This window comes from Mixophyes fleayi, chromosome 1 (assembly GCF_038048845.1).
Source record: "Mixophyes fleayi isolate aMixFle1 chromosome 1, aMixFle1.hap1, whole genome shotgun sequence".
Lineage (NCBI taxonomy): Eukaryota > Metazoa > Chordata > Amphibia > Anura > Limnodynastidae > Mixophyes > Mixophyes fleayi.
In genome coordinates, this window is record NC_134402.1 from 417,738,267 (window position 1) to 417,755,861 (window position 17,595).

The 17,595-nt window shown below is 37.9% G+C and overlaps 1 protein-coding gene and 1 long non-coding RNA gene across 3 annotated transcripts in view; one reads left to right on the top strand and one right to left on the bottom strand.

Annotated features, from left to right (window-relative positions):
- LOC142099605 (3',5'-cyclic-AMP phosphodiesterase 4D-like) overlaps positions 1-17,595 on the top strand; it is a 609,556-nt gene that overhangs the window by 406,142 nt on the left and 185,819 nt on the right. The window lies entirely within an intron of this gene.
- On the bottom strand, positions 10,239-16,155 carry LOC142099581 (uncharacterized). Its single transcript, XR_012678577.1, has 2 exons — positions 14,250-16,155; positions 10,239-13,539 (listed from the first exon to the last, which is right to left on the bottom strand). It is a non-coding gene; the product is annotated as an uncharacterized LOC142099581 (long non-coding RNA).

Genomic DNA, 17,595 nt, shown 5'->3' on the forward strand with positions numbered 1-17,595 from the left:
AACTTTGTAATATAGCAGTACCACTGGACTTATACTGCTGAATCAGTGAACTTTGTAATATATCAGTACCACTGGACTTATACTGCTGAATCAGTGAACTTTGTAATATAGCAGTACCACTGGACTTATACTGCTGAATCAGTGAACTTTGTAATATATCAGTACCACTGGACTTATACTGCTGAATCAGTGAACTTTGTAATATATCAGTACCACTGGACTTATACTGCTGAATCAGTGAACTTTGTAATATATCAGTACCACTGGACTTATACTGCTGAATCAGTGAACTTTGTAATATATCAGTACCACTGGACTTATACTGCTGAATCAGTGAACTTTGTAATATAGCAGTACCACTGGACTTATACTGCTGAATCAGTGAACTTTGTAATATATCAGTACCACTGGACTTATACTGCTGAATCAGTGAACTTTGTAATATATCAGTACCACTGGACTTATACTGCTGAATCAGTGAACTTTGTAATAGCAGTACCACTGGACTTATACTGCTGAATCAGTGAACTTTGTAATATATCAGTAACACTGGACTTATACTGCTGAATCAGTGAACTTTGTAATATAGCAGTACCACTGGACTTATACTGCTGAATCAGTGAACTTTGTAATATAGAAGTACCACTGGACTTATACTGCTGAATCAGTGAACTTTGTAATATATCAGTACCACTGGACTTATACTGCTGAATCAGTGAACTTTGTAATATAGCAGTACCACTGGACTTATACTGCTGAATCAGTGAACTTTGTAATATATCAGTACCACTGGACTTATACTGCTGAATCAGTGAACTTTGTAATATATCAGTACCACTGGACTTATACTGCTGAATCAGTGAACTTTGTAATATATCAGTACCACTGGACTTATACTGCTGAATCAGTGAACTTTGTAATAGCAGTACCACTGGACTTATACTGCTGAATCAGTGAACTTTGCAATATATCAGTACCACTGGATTTATACTGCTGAATCAGTGAACTTTGTAATATAGCAGTACCACTGGACTTATACTGCTGAATCAGTGAACTTTGTAATATATCAGTACCACTGGACTTATACTGCTGAATCAGTGAACTTTGTAATAGCACTACCACTGGACTTATACTGCTGAATCAGTGAACTTTGTAATACATCAGTAACACTGGACTTATACTGCTGAATCAGTGAACTTTGTAATATATCAGTACCACTGGACTTATACTGCTGAATCAGTGAACTTTGTAATATAGCAGTACCACTGGACTTATACTGCTGAATCAGTGAACTTTGTAATATATCAGTACCACTGGACTTATACTGCTGAATCAGTGAACTTTGTAATATAGCAGTACCACTGGACTTATACTGCTGAATCAGTGAACTTTGTAATATAGCAGTACCACTGGACTTATACCGCTGAATCAGTGAACTTTGTAATATATCAGTACCACTGGACTTATACTGCTGAATCAGTGAACTTTGTAATATATCAGTACCACTGGACTTATACTGCTGAATCAGTGAACTTTGTAATAGCAGTACCACTGGACTTATACTGCTGAATCAGTGAACTTTGTAATATATCAGTAACACTGGACTTATACTGCTGAATCAGTGAACTTTGTAATATATCAGTACCACTGGATTTATACTGCTGAATCAGTGAACTTTGTAATAGCAGTACCACTGGACTTATACTGCTGAATCAGTGAACTTTGTAATATATCAGTACCACTGGACTTATACTGCTGAATCAGTGAACTTTGTAATATAGCAGTACCACTGGACTTATACTGCTGAATCAGTGAACTTTGTAATATATCAGTACCACTGGACTTATACTGCTGAATCAGTGAACTTTGTAATATAGCAGTACCACTGGACTTATACTGCTGAATCAGTGAACTTTGTAATATATCAGTACCACTGGACTTATACTGCTGAATCAGTGAACTTTGTAATATATCAGTACCACTGGACTTATACTGCTGAATCAGTGAACTTTGTAATATATCAGTACCACTGGACTTATACTGCTGAATCAGTGAACTTTGTAATATATCAGTACCACTGGACTTATACTGCTGAATCAGTGAACTTTGTAATATAGCAGTACCACTGGACTTATACTGCTGAATCAGTGAACTTTGTAATATATCAGTACCACTGGACTTATACTGCTGAATCAGTGAACTTTGTAATATATCAGTACCACTGGACTTATACTGCTGAATCAGTGAACTTTGTAATATATCAGTACCACTGGACTTATACTGCTGAATCAGTGAACTTTGTAATATATCAGTACCACTGGACTTATACTGCTGAATCAGTGAACTTTGTAATAGCAGTACCACTGGACTTATACTGCTGAATCAGTGAACTTTGTAATATATCAGTACCACTGGACTTATACTGCTGAATCAGTGAACTTTGTAATATAGCAGTACCACTGGACTTATACTGCTGAATCAGTGAACTTTGTAATATAGCAGTACCACTGGACTTATACTGCTGAATCAGTGAACTTTGTAATATATCAGTACCACTGGACTTATACTGCTGAATCAGTGAACTTTGTAATATATCAGTACCACTGGACTTATACTGCTGAATCAGTGAACTTTGTAATATATCAGTACCACTGGACTTATACTGCTGAATCAGTGAACTTTGTAATATATCAGTACCACTGGACTTATACTGCTGAATCAGTGAACTTTGTAATATATCAGTACCACTGGACTTATACTGCTGAATCAGTGAACTTTGTAATATATCAGTACCACTGGACTTATACTGCTGAATCAGTGAACTTTGTAATAGCAGTACCACTGGACTTATACTGCTGAATCAGTGAACTTTGCAATATATCAGTACCACTGGATTTATACTGCTGAATCAGTGAACTTTGTAATATAGCAGTACCACTGGACTTATACTGCTGAATCAGTGAACTTTGTAATATATCAGTACCACTGGACTTATACTGCTGAATCAGTGAACTTTGTAATAGCACTACCACTGGACTTATACTGCTGAATCAGTGAACTTTGTAATACATCAGTAACACTGGACTTATACTGCTGAATCAGTGAACTTTGTAATATATCAGTACCACTGGACTTATACTGCTGAATCAGTGAACTTTGTAATATAGCAGTACCACTGGACTTATACTGCTGAATCAGTGAACTTTGTAATATATCAGTACCACTGGACTTATACTGCTGAATCAGTGAACTTTGTAATATAGCAGTACCACTGGACTTATACTGCTGAATCAGTGAACTTTGTAATATAGCAGTACCACTGGACTTATACCGCTGAATCAGTGAACTTTGTAATATATCAGTACCACTGGACTTATACTGCTGAATCAGTGAACTTTGTAATATATCAGTACCACTGGACTTATACTGCTGAATCAGTGAACTTTGTAATAGCAGTACCACTGGACTTATACTGCTGAATCAGTGAACTTTGTAATATATCAGTAACACTGGACTTATACTGCTGAATCAGTGAACTTTGTAATATATCAGTACCACTGGATTTATACTGCTGAATCAGTGAACTTTGTAATAGCAGTACCACTGGACTTATACTGCTGAATCAGTGAACTTTGTAATATATCAGTACCACTGGACTTATACTGCTGAATCAGTGAACTTTGTAATATAGCAGTACCACTGGACTTATACTGCTGAATCAGTGAACTTTGTAATATATCAGTACCACTGGACTTATACTGCTGAATCAGTGAACTTTGTAATATAGCAGTACCACTGGACTTATACTGCTGAATCAGTGAACTTTGTAATATATCAGTACCACTGGACTTATACTGCTGAATCAGTGAACTTTGTAATATATCAGTACCACTGGACTTATACTGCTGAATCAGTGAACTTTGTAATATATCAGTACCACTGGACTTATACTGCTGAATCAGTGAACTTTGTAATATATCAGTACCACTGGACTTATACTGCTGAATCAGTGAACTTTGTAATATAGCAGTACCACTGGACTTATACTGCTGAATCAGTGAACTTTGTAATATATCAGTACCACTGGACTTATACTGCTGAATCAGTGAACTTTGTAATATATCAGTACCACTGGACTTATACTGCTGAATCAGTGAACTTTGTAATAGCAGTACCACTGGACTTATACTGCTGAATCAGTGAACTTTGTAATATATCAGTAACACTGGACTTATACTGCTGAATCAGTGAACTTTGTAATATAGCAGTACCACTGGACTTATACTGCTGAATCAGTGAACTTTGTAATATAGCAGTACCACTGGACTTATACTGCTGAATCAGTGAACTTTGTAATATATCAGTACCACTGGACTTATACTGCTGAATCAGTGAACTTTGTAATATAGCAGTACCACTGGACTTATACTGCTGAATCAGTGAACTTTGTAATATATCAGTACCACTGGACTTATACTGCTGAATCAGTGAACTTTGTAATATATCAGTACCACTGGACTTATACTGCTGAATCAGTGAACTTTGTAATATATCAGTACCACTGGACTTATACTGCTGAATCAGTGAACTTTGTAATAGCAGTACCACTGGACTTATACTGCTGAATCAGTGAACTTTGCAATATATCAGTACCACTGGATTTATACTGCTGAATCAGTGAACTTTGTAATATAGCAGTACCACTGGACTTATACTGCTGAATCAGTGAACTTTGTAATATATCAGTACCACTGGACTTATACTGCTGAATCAGTGAACTTTGTAATAGCAGTACCACTGGACTTATACTGCTGAATCAGTGAACTTTGTAATACATCAGTAACACTGGACTTATACTGCTGAATCAGTGAACTTTGTAATATATCAGTACCACTGGACTTATACTGCTGAATCAGTGAACTTTGTAATATAGCAGTACCACTGGACTTATACTGCTGAATCAGTGAACTTTGTAATATATCAGTACCACTGGACTTATACTGCTGAATCAGTGAACTTTGTAATATAGCAGTACCACTGGACTTATACTGCTGAATCAGTGAACTTTGTAATATAGCAGTACCACTGGACTTATACCGCTGAATCAGTGAACTTTGTAATATATCAGTAGCACTGGACTTATACTGCTGAATCAGTGAACTTTGTAATAGCAGTACCACTGGACTTATACTGCTGAATCAGTGAACTTTGTAATATATCAGTAACACTGGACTTATACTGCTGAATCAGTGAACTTTGTAATATATCAGTACCACTGGATTTATACTGCTGAATCAGTGAACTTTGTAATAGCAGTACCACTGGACTTATACTGCTGAATCAGTGAACTTTGTAATATATCAGTACCACTGGACTTATACTGCTGAATCAGTGAGCTTTGTAATATAGCAGTACCACTGGACTTATACTGCAGAATCAGTGAACTTTGTAATATAGCAGTACCAATGGACTTATACTGCAGGATTGTTTTGGGATATTTTTTCTTTTTTTTGTTATAATTACTTTTTTTGTAATTTTTTTTATAACTTTTTTTTAAATTTTTTATAATTTGGGAATAATGGGGAAATAACAATGCCCTTAGAAGGACAGAGCACAGGACACAGCACCACTGGACTGAACAGGACACAGCACAGGACCCAGCAGCACCACTGAACTCAGAAGGACAGAGCACAGGACACAGCACCACTGGACTGAACAGGACACAGCACAGGACCCAGCAGCACCACTGAACTCAGAAGGACAGAGCACAGGACACAGCACCACTGGACTGAGCAGAACACAGCACAGCACAGCACAGAACTGAACAGCACAACACAGCACAGAACAGCACAGCACAGCACAGCACGAGATATAGCAGGACAGAGGACCACCTAACACAACCTCCCTCTACCCTGATCAATGCCCCGAGTGAAGATGGCGGCGACTAGCGGGGAATTTATAGGATCCGAGTATCGCGAGATCCGACAGCAGGATTATGACTCAGAGCCTCGGTTTCAGTTTTGCAATTGGCGGGAATACCCGGATCTGTCTCGGATCCTGCTCGGATCGGCAACGTTCGGGTGGGCTCGGATTTCAGATATCCGAGCCCGCTCATCTCTAAGAAATACTCTTTTTTTTCTAGGATCCATTGTTAAAATCTGTGATTTATTTAATAAAACAAATTCAATTTTGATTATATTTATCTATTTGTAATGATCCTTTCAACAGTATGCTGTTTATGAGAAAGGGTCTGTGATATATGTTCTTTATCATCATAAACTATGGAGACGGTCAACAGAATGTTTTATGCGTTTGCAGAATTTTTTTTGTATTTTTGCTTCCTAGAAGTCTACTATGAACCACACATGTCACCAAGATGTTTTCGGTAATTTATGGCATTAGAACAGAACCGGCTTGTTTGATTGCATCTCCTTCCTCTCGAGCAGTCTCCCGTGCCCAGGCTGGTGCTCTCTCAGGAAATATATGCCATATTGCTGTAATGCTGAGCGGAAGATTCTGTAGGGTTCCAACATGAATTGTCTCCACACTGCTTTCTTGATTGAATTGTTTCATGCTACGCAAATGCAGTTTGATGTGTGCTTTTTATTTTGATTGGTTTCATCTAAGGACTTAATGGGAGAAATGTGTTAAGTAACGTTCAGTAAGATAGACACATTCATTGCTGCATGTCAATGTGGTTACAAATTACAATGCAGACGACACAGTAAGTGCTAAATATAAATGAGTAACATTCCTTTTCAATTTCAAATATCTTTATTACCATTTCAGGGTTTTTTGGCATAAGTAAAGAGTCTGCCACAATAACAATAAATCATGAATCTTATATATAAATGTAACAATAAATTGAAAATTAAGCAAATAAAAGCTTAGTGGTTAAAGGTAATCAATGCAAATCATGCTGAGAGATTTGTCAGAGAACCTGGCTCGCATCCTGGTGTCCACTTGGAAACGTTGCTTCGTCTGTATATGTGTCTGTTGAAGTGAAGAGAAGGGCTACTGTGTAATATTGATTATTTGTATTGTTGCTGCTGTATATTGATATGCAAATTTCATGGATGATGTGAAAATATATGTGCTGGACAATTAGTCCAATATTGCCATTTAACCAATGGAACAGCTATTATTGATCCAAGCTGTTACATAAAGCCTCTAGATTTAGCTAAGCTTTATGCAGTGCTAAAAGAAATGCTGGATTCATCTTTGATACACAGAGCTCCATAGTAAAAAGATGGACCAGCAGACTGTGTAAATGGTGTAACACACAAAGCTGGATGGATCATCCATTAGCCAACCTAGGCTTCAACATAGGGCCTGGTGGGCACTGTCGGGCCCAGATCACCATAACTTGTTTTTATGTTTTGGATTTTTTTGGAGAATTGGAAGGGGGAACAGTATGTTGCATAGTGCCACAAAGGGGGGTATATTTACTAAAATGTGTATTTAGAAAAAGTGGAGATGTTGCCTATAACAACCAATCAGATTCTAGCTGTCATTTTGTAGAATGTACTAAATAAATGATAGCTAGAATCTGATTGGTTGCTATAGGCAACATCTCCACTTTTTCAAACCCACAGTTAACTAAATATACCCCATGGTCTTTATCTGGCTCTGGTAACACAACTACTGTTTTGTTATTTTTTTCTTTTTAATTTAAAATAAAATTTACTAAGATGTAGGACCTCACTGAGGCTCTTCATGACCAATATTCACCAGGTACTGGTTCCTAGAGAATTGATAGCCTGTGTTCTTCTGACTATTGGTTCAGCTCTGATGTGTGTAGGTAACAGGTACCCTTTAATTCCAGACAGAAAATATAACTTTATTTCAACTGCAAAGACCATCAAGGACATTTCATTTTAACAAGGATACAATTTAGTAAGGACCATGACTGGTGCTGCTACACAGACAGAGCACTTCCTTTAATGTAATGTAACACTGATAACATTACTCATCAATCTATAATATCATATACACAAGATAATACACCAATACCTTTATCTATGAGAGCTAATTATTGAAATGAGCTACAGTCTAGAATGATGCATTTTTTTATATTTTAACAACACTTTACTGTTTTTAGCATTTTTGTTCTAGAAATTCACAGTTTGTTTTTCACTGTAGATATATTAAACACTGGCTAAAATGCCATGCATCTAAACCAGTGTTTCCCAAACTCAGTCCTCATAGCCCCCTAACAGTGCAGGTTTTCCATATCTCCTTGCTGGAGCACAGGTGTCCTCATTACTGACTGACACATTATAATTAGGACCACCTGTGGATCTGTTACAATGTGTCAGTCAGTAATGAATACACCTGTGCTCCAGCAAGGAGATATGGAAAACCTGCACTGTTAGGGGGCTATGAGGACTGGGTTTATGAAACACTGATCTAGACCAACTGCATAGAAACACAAATACAAATTACAATATTTACAGGATGCATTGAGTGTATAACAGAGTAGTATAGATGGGCACACACAAGGGAGTGTGGTTTTTGAAAAGTCAATGCTGGCTGTTTTAATGGCAGTTTGGGCTTTTAGTAAATCCAGTGGTTTTAAAATTGCAGAAAATTGACGGTTTTACCACACCACCTTTTAGTAAATCTAGCCCATCGAGCACCAACCAATCTGGTAACGTTTAGTTTCATAATCTTGCGTGATGAATTGGATTAAACTGATCGCAAGACATGTAACAGACTGCTGGCAGTTGTGCCTGGTATGTTGTAAATTATCAGATTACATTGTTGTTGCCCTGTAAATGTCCTCTGCAGTTGCAGAGTGCTGCATATTAATCTCATCATATTGAGTTGTAAGGAATTTATTTCAATGAATACAAGCCGCATCTAGATATTAAACCTTACTTGTTGCTTCACTACTGATCTTTGTTTGACGCAAGTTAGTTTACGACGGACAGCCCAGCAATAAGCGGCAATGAGGAGCAGTCAGTGGCAGCTTTAATCTCTATAGGGTTCAGCAGAATAAAGCAAAGTTGAGAATCAGCAGTTGCTATGGAAACTCTGTGAAGGAGCGTTCTATCACATATCACCGTTCTATCACATATCACCGTTCTATCACATATCACCGTTCTATCACATATCACCGTTCTATCACTGACCTGTGATTTCAATGTTGACCAGTTTCTATAAAAATTGGCAACAAGATTGAACAAATTGACAGGTTAAGAATTGTGGGGCTGGGTTAATATAAACCTGGGTATAGTTGTGGGCAGTAAAAATTAATAGACATCGGCCTGGGTATGGCCCTCTCCTTGGTCCGGTTGGAATAGAGAAAATGTTTGAGGTTAGAGCACCAATAAAACATGTCATCAAGACTGGGAATGAAAAAATAAGAAAGAGAAGCTGTTCATTTACTTATCCATGTCAGGGACTTGGGACTAAACTCAGAAATATGGCAGGCTGTAGCTCCCAAGCTGAAGATTGGGATACAATGGGAGGCTTAAGTAATGGACTGTATCAAATGTAGATAGAGTTTATATTATTAATGAGTATTACCAAAAGAAAACACCAAAACATTCATAATATAACAATAAAAACTTTGTATTTTGCAGAAATGATAGTTTATAAACAGAGCTGAGTTGATGGCAGTAAAATAATTCTGCTCTTTGGTGTAATTGGGGTAGGAGTAGAGGTAATAAAAGCATAGCAAATGATTGTAAGAAAAATAAATAAAGCAACTTAAAATCATAGAAGTGATCGTGATTTGGTGTAGAACAGTTAATATTACTAATTAGCTGAAGTACCCAGCGTTGCGGGTTTAAATCTTCAAGTTATTAAATTATCAATTAGTTGAATGTAAGTGTCAACCTTAAGCAGCTCTTCTAACACACCCATGAGGTGGCTGCCCAGTGTTGTTTTGTTTTTATATTAAATGTCATCCAAATCCATCCAGTGGAAGGCCCCTAACACTCTCCCAGGATCAAAGTTCTGCCCAATGAACAGCAACGGGAGGTCCGACCGGGACCTCAACCACCTAGTATGTCTTCTGGGATCTAATGTTACCAGTCTGTGAAGTTTTCGCCCAAATCCATCCCGTGGAAGGCTCAGAACAGTTCAAAGTTCTGCCCAGCATACACCAACAGGAGATTCGACTGGCACCCTAACGCAGTTGTTAAATCTAAAATTCTGACCCAAGTCAGCCTGTGGTGTCAAGTATATCTGGAAGCGCTTCAATCAGCTGGAGAGAATTGACACAGACCAAGTTCTGTATGCAAGGAATATTCTCTAGTTTATTGATACAAAGATACAGGTTTTTATAGGCTACTGAATAAATGAATCCTACGTCATATGCACACAATAGTTTATACCACTAGTTTATGAGAAGCGCTATTGATTAACTTTCTCACGTATTCTTGAGGTGTTTACTTTTCTCCCCCTTCTAAGGACAGATGAGCCTATTATTTCTTATCTCAAGGGGAGTTGGAGATATGCTATGTGCAACACCATGGATACAGTTCCCATACTACCAGCTGGATATGAAGCTCATTATTGTTTTCATAACTGGTTACATTCTTCAGGTGTTCCCTATTAGTTCAACTTCAAGGCCATAGGCTCACATATTGCAAAACTGCAAGTTAACAGAAAAATGAATAATCTCTTCTAGCAAATAATATTTCTATACAAGTTACAATAAAATGGCTGAACAAAGGCCTTATGAGGCCTTAACAAAAAATCATATTTAACATTTCCCATCTTTTATTCAATTTTCGACCCTTTCTCCTCCTACCTACCTAATCCTATCTATAGAACCACATTCTTAATAAGCAGGTACTTATACACATGTAGGAGGCCACATGCATAGAGTTGGTCCCCTTAGGAATCTGTCAACTCATCCCCCACTAATAAGCCTGTGATCCTCCCTGTCCTAACTTGATTTATGAGGAGATGCATTTTGGCAAATGTCCATGTCTAGAAAAGATGGTTTCTTAGAAGATGGTTTCTTAAAAGATGGTTTCTTAAAAGATAGTTAATGAGTCTATAGTAGTTCTGCAGGCCTTGCATGTCCTTTGTTCAATCTTTAGTAGTTTCTTGTTGCAAACTCTGCAGTTCTTTGGCTTTGCTAGTCCAAATAATTCATGACACTCATAGTCTGGTCAGGTTTCAGAAGTAATTTCTGTGATCATCAGAGGTTCGGGATTTTCAGTGGTTCCCTTTTTGGAGAGACAACAATCAAGTGTCAGTAACTTCTTAATCAGCCATATATTTAGTTTCATTATCACCTATACGATCAACAGGATTGCAAAACCATTTGCTACTAATGCCAATATTTCCAATATCCAACATGAATCATTACTGACAACTTTACCAATGAGGTTATGCATCTGCACAAAGACATTTTCAGAGTTTACTCTACTATGAGTGCAAATTGTTGAGCACTCCTTCCCATATGTTTCTCACAGTGGCATAGGCAATATGTCACTTAACTGTCTGTTTCATACTGGGTTAGGGAGGCCTTAATCCCTACTTCAGTCACAATTATTCTGGCAAGACATATCAATACAATGAGACAGTCATTTCTATTTATCAGAACAAGACTCCCCTGATTTGAAGACTTTGCAGTGTTATGCGTGAATCCAGGTGTCTCTTTACTGTACTTTCACTGCCATGGGAGTCGTCAACAGGACTTGATAAGGACCCTTGTATCTGGGTTCAAGACTTCTCCTGATGTGCTTTCTCACGACCACCCAGCCCCCCAGGGTGCAGTTTATGGGTACCTGTATCAAAATTAGGGTTTGCAATGGAGGAGAATATTTGACCATGTATTTCAGTTAGTTGTTTCTATAATAAGGCAACATAATTCAACAAATCACTATATACATGGTGTAGTTGCTATGGAAAATAACAGCCTGTTCTGTTTGCTGTGCCAAACAATATCTCATATGGTGTTAAACCTGTGTCTTTCCTAGCAGTATTTTTTACTGAGTGCAGGTAAACATGAGATCCATGGCAGACCTGTTTCAGCCATTATTTTCTGCATTTTCAATTTCAGTGTACCATTAAGGCGCTCCATACATCCTGAACTTTGGGATCTGTAGGGGGTGTGATAGTTTCTGGAATCCTTGCCCCGTAAAGTGTATCCCTCTGTCACTTACAATGACCTCTGGTACACCATATCATCAGATTACCTCATTCGCAATTTTCTTGGCTAATGCTTTAGCATTTGCTTTTCTATACAGCCATGTCTCCAGCCAGTGACTAAAGAAGTTGACACAGACAAGCACATTCTCAAAGCCCGAGCATTTGGGAAGTTATAAAGTCTATCTGTATCCTCTTATAGGGATATTATGTCTGGGGTGTGCTTTTCCATAGGACAGACTTACTCGGGTTACTTTGTGCACAGACTAGGCATTCTGCCACTAATGACTGTGCTGCTTGGGCGAACCCTGGTACTATCCATAAGCTGCTAGTGAGTACAACCATAGCATCTTTTCCCAGATGCACTTTCTCGTGTGCTATATTGGCCATAATGGGATAAACTACTTTTGGCAGACACAAACGCTGACCTTTACACCACTCCTTGCACTTCTAGTGCTCCATGTATTGCCCAAGTCTTTTTCTTATTTTCTGTTGCTTGTCTTTCCATAAGTTGGAGTGTGCTCTGGTCAAACAGGGGTCAGGGGGTCACCATGTAAATAGACTCCCCTTGGGGTACTGGGGCTATGGCGGCTTCTCGTGCGGCCTGGTCTATTTCACTTAGCTTCGGGGGTAGTATCTCTGTGTGTGTCTTCACCTTCATCACTGTTTGGAGGACAGCTGGAATGCAGTGAACAGTGCCCTGGTATGTTCATCATATTGACTGGTTTGCTTGCTGAACCCATAAGGTCCCTACTTTTCCATACAGGGCCATAATCATGCGCAATTACAAATGCATAACTTGAATCAGTGTAAATATTTACTCTTTGTCCTTTTGCATATATGCATGCAAGTGTCAGGGCCTTTAGTTCAGCTTCTTGTGCTGACATGTGACTCGGTAGAGTCTGTTGTATCACTATTTCTGTGTGTGTGGTTACAGCACACCCTGTATACGGGACAGGATCTATGTGATAGTGTGAACCATCTACAAAAAGAGTGATGTCTGCATCTGGTAATGGTTTATCTTTAATGTGAGATAAAACCAGAGATTCTAGTTTCATTAGTTCTATGCAATCATGTTCAGAAAAATTTTGTTTGCATTTTTTTTTTTTTTTCCTTTCTTTCTGTTCAAGCTGGAATGGAATTCCCCCAAATCCCTAGGGTAACCCCAATATATACAGGTACTTCTCCCATCTTTTGAAACTTGCTGCAATAAGGCAGCAGGATTCAACATTGTGCACTGCTTAAGTGTAACGTTACTGGGAGTAAGCAGTGCTACTTCATTAGGATAGGCTTCAGTAAGGAGCATGTGGAATCCAAGGACAAGGTTCTTGGTTTCTGAGTTCCACAAAGTTTACACTCATTAGATGGAGTGTACAGTACAACGGTTAAGACAGATGTGGTAACTTTAATTCTTCTGGAAGAGAAACACTTAGCTTAAATAACCTGTTAATAAGCCACATCATCAGTTCTATTAGTGTATATAATAATGTGTTGGGCCATAATACTCACAAACACATTCCTGCATTGGGTGTAAACCCCTGTAGTCATGGGTTGCTCTTTTCTTTATTTGGTTGGGTTAAACTTTCATATTAGAATTTTCTAATTATGTATAATGATCTATACATTACTATGGGCCTGAGTCTGGTTCTTCCAAACTTGGCTTTCCTTTCTAGTCTAGTACACATCTACAGCGCACAGCAAAGGAAAATAACGTGCAATCTATATTCCTCCTGCTAATATCAATGAACTCCCCTCTCTGGTCTCCCTTGGACCTTTAAAAAACTTAAAATACAGTTTACTCAGATTCCCCTTGTCTGAAGGTCTTAACATATATCTGTGAACATGAGAGGCTCTGGGGCCTCTTGTGCTTCCTTTTTTTTTTTGTCTTCTAATAAAAAAGGAAAGGGAGGAAGAAAATACACAGTGCGCTCGGCAAGTGTTATATGTCACTCATTTCACAATAGGAGGGAATGTCCTTTGTGCTGTATATCTTCATACTTAGTAAATCTGGCCGGTAACAAATGTTTTGCTTGTGCTTGGTTTCTGTCACAACGTACGATACCGTTAAGGTAACTGGGTGTCCTAGCACAATATCTATACTCTTTTCAAGCACTAAAGCAGAGTAGTATGCAAGTGACCTTAGCTTGCGACCATGTATTTGTGTCAGTACTCCTTGTACATGTGCACTGACTTCATAACAAAATAATGTGAAAGGCTTGTCATAATCTGGCAAAGCCAGTGCTGGCGCTGAAGTTATTTCAGCTTAAAATTGGTTAAACATTTGGTTCTGCTCAGAGGAGAGTATAAATGGCTTGCTATGATCCAGAAGTGCTAATGCAGGAGCACATACAATTGCTCTTAAAGTCTTAAATCTTTTTCATTTCTGTAAAAATATAGAATTCCCATCAATGCATTACCATACCCACAATAAAAAGAATTATTTACAGTATATGACAATTATAGCACAGTAAATAAGGGCAGTAAATGTCTTTACAAACACTGATTTACTCAAAACTGTAATGAGGATACAAATAAAAACCTTTTGCTTTCTGCACATACAGAAAAACCACCTAGTTCATGCATTTGCTATGTGAATAGCACATAAACTCTAATATCTCTTCCAAAACAAGGTAATCATTACTCAGAAGAGTTTACGTTATTTAAATCCTTCATTAGTTTATACTTATGTTTGTTGTGGTGCAAAGATGGTGCATTGGAAGTTAAATCAATGCAATCTGGATTGCCTAATGGGTCTTTGCAGCTGGAGACCTGTGAATAAAAAAAACTTTTGCATAGAGATTAACATTTATTTACTAGGAATTACTGTAACTGTAACATGCGTGTATACTGTTATCAGGTAACCAGTGAACAGCTGCTAAAAGCTTAACTGTGACGCTATGCGTTCCATGCCTTGATTTCCTCAAAGGGGCAGTCCCTAATTTCACAAATAGAGAATGTCAAAGTGACGAGACCTGGGCGAGTGTTCAAAGCCACTCCTTTCTTATCATCTCTTAGTACAGCCCTTTTAAATGACACTAATTAAATTTCCGGGTTTAGAAACATTCAATCTGGAATCTTGGTTCCAAGTATTCAACCATTTTAAAAGCAGCACTGTCTCATAAATCAGAGTACTCTCGTTAGACACAATACATTGTGTCTGTAAATCATTCAACATTTTCTCAACAAAATCTCTCTCCCGTGACCAAATATTCACACATATTTCTAGATTCTGTGATTTTCGTGTTCAAAGTAAAAATATATTCACTTAAGTCTCGCTCACAGACGACATTTTATCTCGTAACATTTCTTTAAAGGCATAACAAACCCTCCTGATTTCTGAGAACATTCATCAGCGCCATTTTAACACAGATAAAAACAGCATGTAAGCTCACTCCCACAATTCTCAACTTCATTAAAGAGAAAGCTATATTTCTGAACTTCAGAAACAAAATTATTTTGTTCAAATACAGAAACGGCTTGTTGGATCCCAGCCAGCTTTGTTCTGACACTAGTTATAGTGATAATGTACATTATTTACAATCTTGTCCGTGCAATCGGACCAAACATTTTAAAACTTCTTTTGTATTTTTTTAAAAGCTTATCATTAAGCAATGAATGTACAACTTTTTCAACCTTGAAACATGTCTCTTGTAAAAAACGGACAAGACAGACAAACATTGTGATTTAAAGTAAATCAAACATCTCCCTTATAGAGCACTAAGACAGAGAACAAACAATGTGAATTATCACGGATCTCTCTCACACGCAGTAAGACGGAGACAAAACTCACATACAGAGAAAGAAAACTTAACTGACATCTTCCAGCCTACTGCTGTGGAACTACAAGTCCCAGCATTACACTAAATACAAGTTAGCTTCAACATGTTATCATCAATCAGCACTCCGGACACATTTTTTTAATTTTACATACATTGTCAAAAAACAAAAAACAGTGTGCTTCTTATCTCAACACACTGAAATCATTTACACAGAATAAGGGAGGGGCACATTTCACTTATTCAGCTGCACAGGATCAAACATACATTTATAATATACAACCTACTTGATTCATTATTCAGCTTCCGATGCATTTAGCATATCCACATATATTTCGACTTTTCAGATCTCTTAACTTTCCTGTGCCACCTCAAACAATCTCTTGGGGTTTGATCTCAATACCCCTTTGTTCTTGTCACATTACCACTTGCAACACCTTTGTTTCTCCATCCACACATATCTTTGGCTATCCCCGCTTTCTTGAAAAATTCCCTGCAGACCTTCTACTCCCCCATTTCCTTAAGTCTTTGTGCATCATATCTATGAGGGAGCTGCTGTCATTTGTTTACTATCTATATTACTCGTATTGACAGTATTCTGTTGAGTCCAAATCGGGACTCTTATCTAGTTTCTGTGGGTTGTCCTTGCACTGGACGTCCCGTTCTGTGGACTCCTTGTACTGGATGTCCGTGCTAAATAGCTTCTTTGACAGTATCTGGGACGAAGGTCTTTTGGAAATCTCTCTTACACAATTTGGGCAGATTACAGAATCTCCCTTCTTTGATATACCTCTGGGGATGGTGTCTAAAATGTTCACTCAATGTTCAAAACAATAACTCTCTAAATCCCTCTATTCCATTACATGCTTCTTTGATCAATGTCTTATGTGACTTTTATGCTTTATACATCATACATAGGTACAAACACATGCACTCAAAATTCAATCATCTTTCAAAAATCTAATCAACAATACAATTACAGTAAACAAATTGGGTTAATACTGTATTATATTAATCAGATGATACTTGAGACTCACAAATTCGCGTGTCAGGTGCCTCAGACAGACATGAGGTGACCCAGACTAGGAAGACCAACGAGTAGAAATCTACTGACCGCGGATGTTGGGGTTCAATGTGCTGGGAAACCTCCGTTGTCTGTCTTGTAGCCTGCTGGACAGCGAATCTCTGTGGCGACCTCCAAGTTGTTAAATCTAAAATTCTGACCCAAGTCAGCCTGTGGTGTCAAGTATATCTGGAAGCGCTTCAATCAGCTGGAGAGAATTGACACAGACCAAGTTCTGTATGCAAGGAATATTCTCTAGTTTATTGATACAAAGATACAGGTTTTTATAGGCTACTGAATAAATGAATCCTACGTCATATGCACACAATAGTTTATACCACTAGTTTATGAGAAGCGCTACTGATTAACTTTCTCACGTATTCTTGAGGTGTTTACTTTTCTCCCCCTTCTAAGGACAGATGAGCCTATTATTTCTTATCTCAAGGGGAGTTGGAGATATGCTATGTGCAACACCATGGATACAGTTCCCATACTACCAGCTGGATATGAAGCTCATTATTGTTTTCATAACTGGTTACATTCTTCAGGTGTTCCCTATTAGTTCAACTTCAAGGCCATAGGCTCACATATTGCAAAACTGCAAGTTAACAGAAAAATGAATAATCTCTTCTAGCAAATAATATT